The sequence below is a fragment of the Nycticebus coucang genome, chromosome 4 (assembly GCF_027406575.1).
Source record: "Nycticebus coucang isolate mNycCou1 chromosome 4, mNycCou1.pri, whole genome shotgun sequence".
Taxonomy (NCBI): Eukaryota; Metazoa; Chordata; class Mammalia; order Primates; family Lorisidae; genus Nycticebus; species Nycticebus coucang.
Genome location: NC_069783.1, coordinates 33,169,205 through 33,181,855, shown reverse-complemented (window position 1 = coordinate 33,181,855; position 12,651 = coordinate 33,169,205). Strand labels below are relative to the sequence as shown.

Below are 12,651 nucleotides of genomic sequence, written 5' to 3'. Positions count from 1 at the left end.
TGAGACAGAAAAGTAAAATCTATGGTATCAAGAGCATAGTGTGGCAGACACTATGCTTATACACACCAAACATATAACCATGTATAAACAGAGCGTCTGCCACAAAGGAAACACTATCTGTTGAAATAATAGTGAATAAAAAAAAAAAATGATCATGGAGACAGGATTTTGGAATGAAGTCACAGTTTTCTCTCTCTCTCTTTTTTATATCTCAGTTGTATTTTTATAACTCCCAGTTTATTAAGAAAACAATCTTTTCCGAAAAATCCATATAAATTTGAGAATATTTTAAAGTACATAGAAGTGACCTAGATGCACCTATAAATTTATTAAATGCTGATGAACGAATACTTATTAACATACCAATATTTAAGCATGCCAATATCATAGAACTTTTCCCAACCTTTTAAATTATTTTCTCCCAACTAAGCCAATTTATATTCGACATGTGCATCAAAAACAGACTAGCTCCTCAACTGATACACCAGGATACACGTGTCCTCCTTTCTGCATATAATTAAGCTTGCAGAGGCAAAGTAGTTCAAATGGGAGCAAATGAGCGGACCTCCTTAGGAAATAAACTAGACAAAAATCAAGAAGTATTAAAGGTGCTAAAGATTGATTCCACAAATCTTTCTCTTTCTTATCTTTTAAATATTCAAGTGTGTACTGTGTGTGAATTATAACACTTCTAATCTAGACTTTTAGTTCCCTTGGAGGGAGCTACTGACACTCAATAGAAGACTCTGGGGGCAGAGAGAGAGATGGCCCAGGGGAGCAGAGGGTACTGTCTATCCAGCTATCCATATCAACTTAACCAAGAGGTAGATTAGGTTATCAAAGTCTCAGAAAGCTTAGGTGATGACCTGGGCCTTCAAGCGAGGTTTCTCATCATTGTGTTTTATCTGTTGTTCTATATCCTATTTGCTCCACTAACTTTGTAATTGGGGTAAAGTGAGAGGTCCAAGTAATCAACAAACACTATCCCCCATAAACTGTCTGAATCAAAGATTTTTATTTATTCTTCCGCCAAACACAACTGAGTTCATTCTGCAATTTTTATTTTTTTTATTTTTTAACATAAGAAACAGAAGTCAACTGAAGAAAGCCTGAGCCCCCCGACAGACACAGGCAGAGCCTCGGTGGTCCAGGTGCTGTCAGCTGCAGCCGTGCAGACCCAGCCTCAGTGGACCTTCTTAGGAACACCCTGTAGCACCTGACACATTGCTAGTGTACTTTCTAGAACCGGAGTCATTCCCATAGTAGGGGTCTTCAATGTTAAGTTGTGTTTGTGGATCATAGCTCCCCAGTAGTTTAATTTTAGCTTTTCAGTTTTTAACTTGATTACTTTTTCTATTCAAACCTCTCATATTGCTTTCATCCATGCACAGTATATAATCAAATGTGACAAAGACTTTGGTAATATTCTCTGAAACTTTTTGATCACTTACAAATTTCCTAAAAATAGTTTCTGCAAAGGGTGACTGACAAATATTACCCAGACACACTAACAGCACCGACTTGGGCACCACTTCCGCCACCTTCCCCTCACAGGCGCAGGGAAACTGCGTCACCCTAGCTCCAGCCTGCGCACGCGCACCCGCAGCTTTCTCTTTAATACCACACTATGGTACTGTCGCCCCACGAGGATCAATCCTAAGGAACAGATCTTGGTCTGCAGGCCAGGAAGTTAGGCAGAAAAGAGACCACATCCTACTAGTCCTTTCCATTTGCAACTATTAATATTTCCGCTATATGCTAGAACCAGTAACTCTGTAGATATTTCCCAGGAATCTCTGGGTGACTAGCATTTCCTGTTACTCTTTGCTCTTCAGAACCACTCTGTCAACTTTGTATCACACCAATGTCGAGCGTCATGCTTTACTCTGGGTGAAGATGATAGAGTTTTTAACAAGACAGACAGAATCCTACCTTATATCATTTCTTCTACTGGAGAGATACAGACAAGGAAGAAAAGAAAAGGAAAGAAGCAAGAAAAAAAGGAAGGAAAAGAAGGAATGAAGGGAGGGAAGGAGGAGGGGAGAAAGATAAAGATGGGTAGAGATGAGAAAGAGAGAGAGAGAAGAATTAAACTTTTCCATGGTGGTTAAGTTTCCATGAATAAGATAAATATAAGTGACAGAGACACATGGAGCATTGGGAGACTACTGTAGGCAAATTGATTTAATAAGTCCTTTCTGAAGATGTAATATTGAACTTTAATCCTAATTGTCAGGAATAACCACTTGTTGATCTTGAAGAGGTTTCAAAAAAGAAGAGACATGGTACATGCAACAAGGCTTTTTATACTGAGTAATATTTTCAAATTCTCTAGCATATTTACAAGATTTTGCTTTGGTGGGAAATTTCAGACTAATGAGTTCAGCCTCATTAGTAATCCAGAAAAGTGGCGTTCCCAGCCTCCTCTGCACGCAGACACAACCAGGTGATCAAGGCTCAACCAACCCCAGACACATGCACAGGAAACTTTGGTTGAGAAGTGCTCACGATGTATACATGTATCAAAACACTACATTGTACCCCAAAGAAATACTATTTTTCTATTAAAAACGAAGTAAGAGAAAGAAAAATTCAGTGTGCTTAAGGTAAGGAAACTTGGTCTGCCTGGTACCTTCACTTGGCAGCAAGGTTTACAGCTGAGCTGTCCAGCTTGAGGGACAGCATTAGCTACCAGATTGAGTGTCCACTATAAAATGGTACCAATGCAGCCCAGTAACTGCTAGTGCTGGCATCAGTGAAAATGGCAGTATCGGGCGTTGCTTTCCTCATTACATGAGTTGTCTCCTATAGTTTTTAGTACTATTTTTCAAAGTTTAGGAGCAATCCTATTTCTCCAGTTTTTCTAACAATCTGTGAGCCCAGTATCATTTTCTGTTTAACCTACCAGAGTTAGATTCCACTACTTATTAAAAACCTTCGATGATAAAAATGGATGTGTTTTGGGAACAAAATAAAGGCCATTGTGGCTTCTGGTTTCTCTCTATACAGAGTATCCTACCTCGTAATGTCTGTTCCTGTAATTATTCATAATATTACTTTACTTTTCCATCTTTCCTTACCCCTAATTTTTCAAGACTTTTATCTTCAAGTGTAACTCAGATGGATTCTAAGAAAACAAATTCTAAAAGATCTACAAAATATCCTTCAAGATTTTTTTTTTTTTTTTTTGTAGAGACAGAGTCTCACTTTATTACCCTCAGTAGAGTGCTGTGGCATCACAGCTCAGAGCAACCTCCAACTCCTGGGCCTAGGCAATTCTCTTGCCTCAGCCTCCTGATTGGCTGGGACTACAGGTGCCACCACAAAGCCCAGCTATTTTTTTTTTTGACAGGGCGGCGTTTGAACCTGTCACCCTCTGTATATGGGGCCAGCACCCTACCCACTGAGCCACAGGCACCGCCTTTTGAAGATTTTTTTTTCATGTCCTAGTACAGTTCTGCTACTAACCGGTTGTAAAAACTTCCTCTGTACTGGTGTTTTCTTGCTTCTTATCTTTTCTTAAATTTTGTCTTTGTCCATGTTTCCATTTTAGGTGGAGAGGAAAGAGGTTCATAAAGGGGAACTTCTTTCCTATACACCCTAAGTGACCCAGGACTTTCCTTTCCCGGAGTAGTGTTTACCTATACATGCACCTGAAGTTACAAGATGTAAAAACTGGCCTCAAAGTACCTTCATTTCCTCAAACATTACCAAACCCCAGAAATGTCTGGTTTACTTATTTTTTAAAAAGTTAACAAAATGAATTATATTCACTTATTCAACTATTTATTATTGATGCTTTACCACAGAGGAAAAAATCAACAATTTTTAGAAATACATATGCAGAATTCACTTTGTTGAATTTTTTCTTGTAATATAATTCCAAATGCAGTCATGTTGCTTATCTAGCAAAACCATAGACTCAAATATTTAAAATAAATTGATGGACACCAATTTTTTGGAACTGTCCGGGGACAGAATTTAGTGGACAAAGATTGGCTTTTGTAGAATGCTGAAACTGGTTATTTTCAAACTTTTTTAGCAGTGGCCCATCGTAAAACACACTTCCTTTTTTTATCTCAGTATAGGCAAAGCTTTAAATATATATGCACATATATAACAGACGCAGAACAATTTTTAAAAGGTTTCATGAATAAATTCTTATCCTCACAATGTAGAATTAACTTGATATTTTCTATTGATTTCATTTAGTGAAAAATAACTGCCACCTATTTAATTCATTCGAAACTTACTAGTCTGGTCATGCACTGCAATCTGAAAAACGCTATTATGAACTCTGTTCTGATCTTGGACGTATTAGGTCACTTTCAGACTGGCTAAGGAATCAAGTCTTCTCATGATTTCTACAGGAAGGAAAATGTTTTTCAAGTTCTAAACAAAAAAAAATTTTGCAAATTTTCAGAACTCAGTTCACTCAGCAATACTTAAAAATGTCCATTTTTTAAATTGGCATATATCTGAATGTTGTAAAGGATGGAGCCCAGAGGAGCAGAGGAAATCCTCAGGCCAGATTTATTGGAAAGGGAGAATGACCCACCTGGGCGGTGCAAAGGTGTCATTTGAGCCTGGGATGGTTAGAGACCCCTTTTATGTGGGGACATGGGGAGTGGGTACATTCCACAGTTTGCTTGGAAAGTTAGGGTCTTTGGGGGTGGGCTCACCAGATCCTCTGTGCCTTTGTCTTAGGAGAGAAGAAGGAGGAAGAGAGGGAAGGGTTGTGTGGCTGTGTTAGGCTCCCCCAACAGCGTCCCTACTTCTACATTATCCCCATTATACTCCAAACAGATGCTTTAAACTATCCAGTGTTGCATGAAGGTTAAACAACTGTATGTTGCTCTGTTCACAAAATTTATTTTCTGGGGTATAAAAAGCAGAGAGAAAGTTACATCCAGTATCAGTGGATGCACTGCAGGTAATAAAGAAACATGGTAGGAAAACATTTTTATAAATTCACTTATTAAAGTGTGATAATTTATTTTCAATTAAAATTTGAATCACACTTTATGACATTTCCCCCTTTTTTCTACCTACTATTAGCAGCAAAGCAGTGAACAGAACATTTATTTTCACGTATACAATATTCTCTCAGTAAGCCTTGTGAAATGCTCATTAAAAGTCTCACATGTTTAGAGACAACAGTGCATTAATAGGAATGCAATTAAGTGCTTACTGCTTTTGTCATTTAAAGGAAGTTAACCAGATGGTGTGAAATCCTCCAAAAGAGATTTTAAACAAACAATGGAGATTTAATTAATATGCACCAGTTAACTCATTAAATATATAGCAACTAGCTCATTAAACTTAAGGTAAATACTTATTTGAGATGAATTGTCTATTTATTTTTATATTTATCTTCATTTTGCTTGCCTGGTCATGCGATAAATGGTGAATTTTGAAAGCTAAAACACTCTGAAGTGCAAATGTTTTGTATTCGCATATTTTTTTTTACCAAGGCTAAAATGGAACTTGACATTATTGCCAAAGTGCAGAATTTAATCACTACATAATAATAGCAACAGCTATGACTAAAATGACTTTTTAAAACCTTAACATAAGATACACATATGTTATTTTGGAAGCAAGTAGTGACCCTTTCTCGTCCATTGTTAGTGCCTTCATATAGATTACACAGGAATACTCTAACTGAATTTTAAACAGTCATATAACGTCTCCACCTTATACCTATGCGCTACCACTTAGGTATAAGGAGTCATGTACTTTTGACCAAAATATAATCATCCTTTATCTGGTGAGATCATCTTTCTTGTCCTTTGATTAAAAACGAACACGAATGGAAACAGAATAGGAGAATACAGGCCTAGCCAGACCTATTATTATTAAGGACAGTGTGGCTAATTAAATGAAGCAGATCTTGCAGCCAGAGCACTTGATGTCCACGAAGTAGACCGTTTACAGAACTCTTACAATTTTACGTAGTTCACACTGTGTGGACTCAAACTTGAATTACCAAGATCTAATCCAGATCTACCAACTTTATCCTTTTCTTAGGACATACATAGGTTAGAGAATTCTCTTATGAATTTTCCATTTATATTAACTGACTCTACACCTAAATTCCCATTTTCAGCTTCAACAATGCCATGTATGACATTTTTGTTACACTCATTAACATACACATATGCACAACAGATATTCTTTACTTAATATCATTACATTTCTCTGAATTAAAAAAATGTGAACACAAGGCTCTTAAAGATAATCCCATTTTTAAGTGGATATAAAACTTGTTTTATTCTGCATATTACATTAACCTTTAAATAATAAAAGTTCAAACTATAAATAATGTATAGCATCAAAATTTTCTCCAATTAAGAGTTAAAGATACCTTAGATGTTAGTGGTAGAGCTTTCTAACAGTTTGGGTAGCACTTTCTCCCTATATTACCCGTCAACACTCTGCCATTTTCTGGCCGCATGAAACCTTCCAATTCTCAGATCTTACTTTTTTACTGGCATTGCACATCTCTGGTGTTTTCCCTTTCCTTCTTAGCTAGATTCAAATTCATGAATGATTATTATACTCACATTTTATGTGCATTTCATACTTATTTATATCACCTAATTTTCATACTGTCCTCCCAAAAATACACATCATGATATCCAACACCTCCACCATCTCCTGTCTATACCATCAGATGAATGTGGCCAGTGTATGTCAGGGATCCATCTGCATTTCAATTCTCTTTGTCTATACCCTGTCACTTGGTCACCTCATCTATGCTTATAAATTTAGTATCATTTATATGTCAAGAACTCTCAAAATTGTATCCCAAATTCATATAGCCAACTTCCTGGTTAAGATCTCCTCTTTGATCTCAAACAGACATCTTAAACCTAACTCATCCAAACATTGAACTCATGATTTTCTCTTCCAAACCTACTGCAGCCACTCCAGTACATAGTAATTCTATACTTCAATTTGCTGAGGCCAAAAACCTTGATGTCATCTTCGACTGCATTTTTTCTGTCCCACACCAGCAATAATTCATCAGGAAATCATCTTGTCTCTACATTCGAAATATATTCAGAATCTGACATCCACTGACTCCCATCTCTGCTACCAGTGTACAAGATAACATGCTCTTTCACTTGTATTAAAACAATGCCCTTTAACTGAACTCTTTATTTCTGCCCTTTGACTCCTGAAGTCCACTCTGACTACAACAGAAAGTTGAGTCACTCACTCCTTTACGTTAAATCTTACAATGCTTCCTATTTTCCTCTAGCTGAAACCTAAGTATTTAAACAAACCCCATTAGTTTACTAAACTCACCTCTTATTACTCTCTGCTTGCTTATTCTGCTCCAGCCTTACTGTCCTCACAGTTCCTTGATGATACCAAGCATTATCTCTGATATACTTCTCCCCTTGACATCTGCATGGCTAGAGAATTCACATAGTTTGGGTCTTGTTAAATATCATTCAATAGTTGCTTAAATTGTGTTATTTATAACTTGATCTATTTCTCCTTACTGTCATCTCCAGGTAACATATTATATAATTTGCTTATTTAAATATTATATTCATTTTTCATATCCCTTTACCAAAATACAGGCTATGAAATCAGTAAGTTTTTTTCCTGCTTCATTCGGGATAGATTCTTAGCACACAAACTGTGCATGACATATCCTACACATTCAGTATATGTCTGTTTAATGAATAAATGGATATATGCACATTCTTAAAAAATCAGGTACTACAGAAAAATTTATAGTAAAAATTCTTAATGAGTAAAACAACATTATTCACCTCTTGCTCCATCTATTTTATGCCTGGCTTTGTTTTCTAGAGACAATTATTTCTTCTATCAGTTAAAACCACATCACTAAAAAAATTACTAATAGGGTCTGTATGTATCTGTTAAAGGTGTTTTATAGTCACTGTCCATTATGGAAGAAAATAATTTAATTTATTTATACTATACTCAGCTCCCCTCTTCTTTCTCCTGTTTGCTAAATATTTTATATTATACACGTAAATCTCAACTTTTGTCCAATCAATTTCCTATAGTATACCAAGTTACCACTATGTAAGATGGGGATATTCAATTTTCTTTGTTTCTCCCTTTCCACCACACAGTGTCCCTGAGCTATACATTTCATTGTGTATAATATTTGCACCCTCCTCTGCAATCCTAAGTGTGGCATCTGTCTCTTGCCTATAAGGAAATTTCAAAAGTTAAGACCTAATACTCCAATTTCTGTTTAAGGTTGAATCACATTCTAGATGACCGATATCCTCTTAGAAGTAAATATACTCTTTCATTTAATGTCATATTTTATATCTCACTCAGTTGAAAGAAGAAAAGAACAATTCTTCAATGTCAAAAATAACACCAAGGTTGGAAATTAAATAAAAAGTTAACATTGGAAGGCTGGAAGTTATGTAAATAATAACCAGGCTTTCACCCTGACATGTCATTCCCATCTTTAGGCTTTTTTCATGATGCCTGGGAGCTTAGGGACAAAATAAAGCCTGTGGTTAATCAAAAATAAAGTGTTTAACAAGAATCCCCCATGTAAAACTGAGTTAAACCAACAGGTTAAACCCTTGGTAAAAAGGTGTACAAGAACTAAACTCCCCAAGCAGTGGAGTCATCAGACAGATTTGCCTGATCATGTCACAGAACAGTTCTTTTTTTTTTTTTTTTTATAGAGACAGAGTCTCACTTTATCACCCTCGATAGAGTGCCATGGCATCACACAGCTCACAGCAACCTCCAACTCCTGGGCTTAAGCGATTCTCTTGCCTCAGCCTCCCGAGTAGCTGGGACTACAGGGGCCCGCCACAGCGCCCAGCTATTTTTTGGTTTGCAGTTCAGCCGGGGCCGGGTTTGAACCCGCCACCCTCGGTATATGGGGCCGGCTCCCTACCAACTGAGCCACAGGCGCCGCCCTCACAGAACAGTTCTTAACCAGAATCTTAGCTGCACATATACTGTGTTTAAAAGTGTGCACTAACTGTATGGACCAGAAAACCTCAGGTCTAATGTTAATGCAAATATACTTAATGGCAACTGACCAAGTGTTGAATAGAAAAAAACATGGCTAGGCATTACAGGCTCCCTCCTGTAATCACAGCACTCTGGAAGCTGAGGTGGTGGTTCACCCAAGTTCAGGAGTTTGAGACCAACCTTAGCAAAAGAAAGACCCCATCGCTACTAAAAATAGAAAAACTATCCAGGCATTGTGGTAGGCACCTATAGTCCCACTTACTTGGGAGGCTAAGGCAAGAAGATCACTTGAGCCCAAGAGTTTGAGGTTTTTGTGAGCTATGATGCCATGGCACTCTACCCAGGATGATAAAGTGAGACAAGAAAGAAAGAAAGAAAGAGAGAGACAGAGGGAGGGAGGGAGGGAGGGAGGGAGGGAGGAAGGAAGGAAGGAAGGAAGGAAGGAAGGAAGGAAGGAAGGAAGGAAGGAAGGAAGGAAGGAAGGAAGGAAGGACTGACTTTTCTGGAAGAACATTCATCTCTGCCATCTAAGGAGGAGGGAAGAAAGCAGAGAGAGGTGATCACAGAGAGTACTCGGAATGCCTCTACCAAACTTACCTACCTAAACAGCAGCTACCTGAGTCCTCATAGGTCGATATTAAACTACATACAAGTTTTAAAATATTTTGCATGTACATGCACAGTTCATGATTTTTAAATAAAACAAAATGTGTAGCATTTATATTACCAATAATGAAATATTATTAAGAGTTAATATTTATTGAATCTGTTACATCAGCCTCACATTGTGAGAAGCACTTCCTGTGTATTGGTGCATATAAACAATCCTGTGTAAAAAGCCTAGTATTTCACAGGGTACAGGGAGATGAACCACTTGCCCTTGGCCAACACAAGTAGTTTGTTGTAGTAGCATTTTTATCTTGTGTCTTATTAAAAAATATTCATTGCTAAGACAAAGTATGTGTTAAAATTACATTTCCTTTGTGTGGATCCAATGTCAGAATATCTGCTGTATTCAAGAATAATGCTAATGGTCACAAAATCTAATGAACTCTCTTGAGGCTTCTCTTACTTGCTGTAAAACTTTTTGCAGGTCTCACATTTGGTCTATATTTTTCTCCAAACTTTTTAGAAATTTCAAAATTTTTTAAATTTCAAAATATTATGGGTGTACAAGTGTGTTGGTTACATGGATTGCTTGTGTATTTCTTGAGTCAGTGTTATAAATGTGCCCAACACTCAGATAGTGTACACTACACCCATTAGGTACGATTTCACCCATCACCTCCTTCCCACTCGCTTGATTACTGTTAGTTTTACTTCCATCTGTGCACTTAGTACTGTTTGGTTAGTTCTAACTTCATAGTGAGAACATGTGGTCTTTGTTTTTCCATTCCTGGGATAGCATTAGGAGAATGGTCTACAGTTCCATCCAGATTGCTGGAAAAGGTATGATTCATTTTTATGGCCAGTAACATTCCAAGGTATAAATAAATCACAATTTTGTTAATCCACTCATGAATTGAGGGGCACTAGGGTTAATTCCACATCTTTGGAATTGTGATGCAATAAACATTTGAGTGAAAATCTCTTTTTGATAAAATGACTTTTTTTCCTTTGGGTAAATGCCCAGTAGTGGATCAAATGGTAGTATAATTTAGTTCTTTGAGGAATCTCCATACGATTTTCCATAGAGGGTGTACTAGTTTTCAGTCACATCAACAGTGTATAAGAGTTCCTTTCTCTCCACATTAATGCCAGCATTTATTGTATTTCCTGGTCAAAATGATTGTCAATAAAGAATTTAAGAAAATACAAGGAAAAGAAATTTAACCTGACAGCAAATTATATCCTAAATTTGAGAGCATGGGTAGGAGAATGGAATAGATATAGTACTCCTTTGAGTATCCTGGCATTTTGATTATTTTGTTTTTGTTTGGTTTTTGCATCAGTGAGAATATCAATTATTTATCTTCTCTGTCTTTCTTCCATTTTCTGATTCTAGAATCAGTTTCTCTAAAATATAGAAAGGTTACAAGAGACAGGTGTGTTAGCAAGTGTTTTTGATAATAAAACTACTTTGGAAAGCAATGTCATAGATACAGTGTAGGCAATGTTCTTCTGCTCATTATCCCATGTCACGCACTTAATTTTGATACCATTAGCATCTTAGTCATATTAGCATCTTAGGAGCATATTAATGTCTCCAGCACTAAAGTGCAATTCTCCTTATCCTTTTTCCATTCTCGGGTATCTCCATAAAATTTAAGTCTCCTGAAGACCTAAAAATGTTTTACTAGTATAATTGAGGTCACTCTGCTAAGGCATTAAAATATTCTTAGAGATTAAGTCAAATCAGCAAGAATTCTTTAAGTACCATAGAAGATGTTTTGAGGCATTCAAGTAAGTGAAAATCATAAGAGCCTCTCTTTGGTTCATTACTAATAAAAGGTATGTTGACATGATATAACAGATTTCCAAAAGGCAGTGAATCAAGAATCAGTTAGCTTTTTAATAACTGTGGTAGTTTTAAAACTTGTCTTCAGATTCTTTGACACTCTATCAAATTTTGGAGGTTAAGTTCCCTTTTTTTGAGTATAAGCCAGACTTAGTGATCTATTTTTAATGAACAGGTTATAGAAAGAGTGATGCTGCAAGAGGCTAAGTCATTAAAGCTTATACACTTTTCTGTTGGCTCTCTCTCCCAGCACAGACACCTTTAAATCCCCGAGTGACTACGTAAGAAACGTGGCTATCCCCAAACCACAAATTGGATACATCCTGTGAAGAGATGCATAGAAATAGAAAGAGATGACCAATGAACCCCAGCTATTTGATTCATTTGTGTGAGATTTCTTAGGATCAAATCCAGGGCTTTACATATGTATGTAAGCCTTCAGATATTTCTAGCTTCAACCACCATTGGACTATAGCCTCAGAAGAGGCATAAGAGAGAACCATCCAGCTAAGCCCAGTCAACCTCCAGAAGCATGAGAGAGAACAATAAAGTGATTATTGTTGTTTTAAACCACTAAATTTGGTGATTTGTTCTGCCACAATAGATAACCAATTATTCAACTCAGTGATTATGGAAGCTCAGAAAAGGGCATAGTGCTTATGGGGAAAACATACCTGGTGCCATTAAGCACAGATAATTTCAATACAGATGCTTGATTTCATTTGTTTTCTGTATGTGGTAATAATTAAATATTCTTTACTCACAATGTCTGATGATTTTAACTTCAGGGTGTAATTAGGAATCTATTACCTATGTAAAAAACAAATTTTAGAAGACTTAAAATTTGATTGTAAAATTTCTTCCCTGAAGAAGAAAGTAATGTAGGATAGGATATATTGGGACATGCTAATACATATTGCATATTATTATACATTTAAAAGGCTCATGTGATTTAGCTCCAGTGTATATGCAAAGTATATAGAGAGAACATACTTGTGTACCCAAATGTAAGGAGCAGAGACACATGCTGTAATTACTCAATTCACATAGATGATTTAATAAAAATAAATGATATTATTTGTGCGCTTAAAATGTTTTAGAGTATTTCAGAGGTTTGTCAGATTCTGTCATATGTACTGTGCTTTTTAATCCTTATAATAACTCTCTGAGGCAGATGTTCTTATTCTTAATTTATACAT

General features: G+C 36.5%; 1 pseudogene; it reads right to left on the bottom strand.

Moving 5' to 3' along the window:
- Nucleotides 1-1,068: 1,068 nt before the first annotated feature.
- Nucleotides 1,069-12,651, bottom strand: part of LOC128584285 (low molecular weight phosphotyrosine protein phosphatase-like) — a 67,896-nt pseudogene continuing 56,313 nt past the window's right edge.